A 3,386-nucleotide genomic window follows, 5' to 3' on the forward strand; every position below is an offset into this window, starting at 1 on the left:
TAACTAAAAATGCAGATTATGATTTAGTAGACATGGGTTGGAATTTGAACTCTTTTCATTTCCAACCAGCACCCAGGAAGGTTGCTGTTGCTGGTCCTGAGATCACAGGAGCAAGGGCCTAAATGTCATGTTCCATTAATTTAAGAGAAGTTACAGGGAAGGTTAATCAATGGGAGATGTTGAGTATAGTGAGTTATGTCTGAGTTTGCAAATGTATAACTCTTATTAGGCTATTTGTGTTTGCCTATTTAGAGCCCATTGAAGTTAGGTTCCTGCTTTCCTCTAGAAACTGAGAGATAAGGACTTTACCTTCCCTGATGATTACATTTCAAAGGGACGGCCCTAGGGTCCTTGAGAAAGTCATTCATGGGTTATAAAACTGGCAAAAGGCTTTTAAAAAGATTTATATCCTAAGGGGAATTTACAAGTGTTCTAAAGTAAATGCTCTAGGAAAAGGGAGATCAGGAGCTTAAGAGTCAGAAGGCTGTCTAACGTTTAGTCAACCTGAGGGAAATTTTAAGGCCATCTTGGTCAACTGCCTCCCATTTATCCTCCTTTCTAACTTTGATTCTCCCCTGAATCAGTCAACCAAACTCCTCTCTCTCTCTCAGTCTCTCTCTCTCTCTCTCTCTCACACACACACACACACACACACACACACACACACGCATATTAATATTTAACAGTCTAGTAGTAAGTCATTTCCCCAACAGTCCTACTCCTGAAGCAGGAGGGAACGGGGTAGGGCAAAACCTCTAAAGAATGACATAGCCATAGGACATGACAAAAACTGGTATTAGGTCCAAGATGGCAGAAGATTTGACTTCCCGTAGACCTTGAACTTCATTATACTCTCATTGTAATACATTAGCATGCTAAATGACACACCCACCAGTGCCATGACAGTTCCAAGGCCACCATAAAAGACCAAAAAGTGGGCGGTGGCCCAATTCCTGGAAATCCCCACCTCTTCCCCGAAATAGTTGGAATAATCCTCCCACTCATTAGCCTATGAAATTACCCAGCCCATAAAAACTAACCACGCCATATTTCAGGGCCTCTTGCCTTCTGAGATGGCCCACACTCTGTGGACTGTGTTTCTCTCAAGGCTGTTCTTGCCTTTTGAGATGGACTGCATTCTTGTCTATGGAATGTGTATCTCACTAAATAAATCCACTTACCTATCATTTTGTCTCTCAGTGAATTCTTTCTGTGATGAGACATAAAGAACCTGAGCTTCATTAAGTCCTGAGACAAGGTGTGTGATCTCCACTAAAAGTGGTTCAAGTCCCAATCTGGGTTTAGGCTGGGTTTGAGTACCGGCATGTGGGTTCAAGTCCAATCTGAGTTGCACGGTTTCACTCCCATGAAAGCCTATTTCTGTTCCAATGTTCTCTGTGTCAGGAAATGTTACCACTGTACACACTAAATGCTCAGCCAAAAACCTAGGAGTAATCATTATTTCCTCTCTAAACCTTGACATCAAATTCATCAGCAAGTCCTACGTAGTTCTGTCTCAAATATATATATATTCTTTATCCATCCACTCATTATTTCTATTGCTCCAACAGATATATAAGTAACACAAGGATCCATTAACTCTCATTCGTCTATTGCAATATCCTGCTAAGTAGCTTTTCTAACATTGTTCAAAGTCTTTCATACTCAAGTGATCATTTCAGTTAGGGGGGTATTTTGAGCTGGGATATTTGCATATAGGATTATTTATACCTTAGCCTTTATGAAACACTTATAAGGAATAATACAGAAAATACTGCTGTTATTTTTGGTGAAGAAAACCAATTTTGTATAGTTTATTTCCACCTAAATAAAACATGAATTTTGTTTAAAAAAAAAAAAAAGCTAACCTTTCCAGAAGTCTACTTCAATAACGCTCAGCTTTCCAAACACTGTTTAAAGTTTCACCAATATTTAATTCCATATTATAAGCTGTGATTTTCACTATAAGGCAGCTTTAAGTGTGTTTGTATTTATTATTCCTGTAAACAGAAGATAAGCGTAATTTATGTATTTGTACAGAGCTAAAAAATCCATATGTTGGCTCAGAATTAAAAGTTTTCAAGCCGGTCACTCGGGGTGATGGGCTTTCCGTACTAGAACCATGGCCCAGTTTGTCCGTAACCTCATGGAGAAGGCCCCGGTGCTGGTCAACGCTGCCGTGACTTACTCAAAGCCTTGACTGGCCACACTTTGGCACTATGCTAAGGTTGAGCTGGTTCCTCCAACCCCTGCTGAGATCCCTACAGCTATTCAGAGCTTGAAAAACATTATCAATAGTGCTCAAACTGGTAGCTTCAAACAGCTCACAGTTAAGGAAGCTCTACTGAATGGTTTGGTGGCCACTGAGGTGTGGATGTGGTTTAATGTTGGCGAGATCATAGGCAAGCGTGGCATCCTTGGCTATGATGTCTGAAGACCAATCTTTGCTTTATTATTTGGGTGTTCTTGGACCATGTGTGAGCAGACTGCTATTTGAATAAAATAAGACAGTGTCAAAAAAAAAAAAGTTTTCAGTGTTTAACCAAAATTTATTTCAACTTTGTCCATGAATGTTGGTATAATAATTAGACACTAAAACCTAGATTTCATTTTGTAAAAGTATTACTAACCCAAAGTAGCAGTATATGATTACCAGTCAGAAGTTATTAGATTAGGCCTTTATTCTTAAAAAGTAAGAAACATCAATAAATGGAAAATCTATTATCAGTTTTTGACATAGATTTTTTGATGTCTTTTTCAAAGACAAATATTTTCCAAAAATCAAGGCTATTTCAAATTAACAATTTCAAACCCTTCCCATCATTTTTACCAGAATTTCTAAGTCATGTTGTATGACTTTATTACCAATCATTCATAAGCACACTTAAGAATTTTTCTATAAAGTATGATGAAATTGTCCTTAAATCTATAATTTCTAAATTGACTATGAATTATGAATCTGAAGGAAAAGTAATGCCTAAGAAATAATCATTATTGATAAATAGCCTATAAGAAAGAACTGTGATAATTATGAATGTTTCAACAGCAAACAAAAGAAGTTGAACTTAATTTGGCTTCAGAAAAGAGAAAATTTTATTATAAGCATATGTATTTCACAGAATATAAGGACAAAAATGCAGCTGTGTCTCATGAACAAATCGAAATGTGTGGGTTGACTGTCCTCAATCTCTCTTTGTTTTCACATTCTTTCCTTCTGTAACTTCCTTCAGTTTTTTTTCTCATGCTGCAGACCAGTTCCTCTGCTTTTTAGGCAAATCCCTCTACTCTTCAGAAAACAACTGAGTTTAAGATATCTTTCTCTATCCCAATTCCAAAATTCTTAAGAGGATAGATCTCTTTTCTTACCTTTTATCAGAAATCTATCT

The 3,386-nt window shown here is 37.3% G+C and overlaps 1 pseudogene; it reads left to right on the forward strand.

Annotated features, from left to right (window-relative positions):
• Positions 1–2,122: 2,122 nt before the first annotated feature.
• Positions 2,123–2,481, forward strand: LOC137755381 (ATP synthase subunit g, mitochondrial pseudogene; annotated as a pseudogene).
• Positions 2,482–3,386: the final 905 nt, after the last annotated feature.

Source organism: Eschrichtius robustus, chromosome 1 (genome assembly GCF_028021215.1).
Source record: "Eschrichtius robustus isolate mEscRob2 chromosome 1, mEscRob2.pri, whole genome shotgun sequence".
Lineage (NCBI taxonomy): Eukaryota > Metazoa > Chordata > Mammalia > Artiodactyla > Eschrichtiidae > Eschrichtius > Eschrichtius robustus.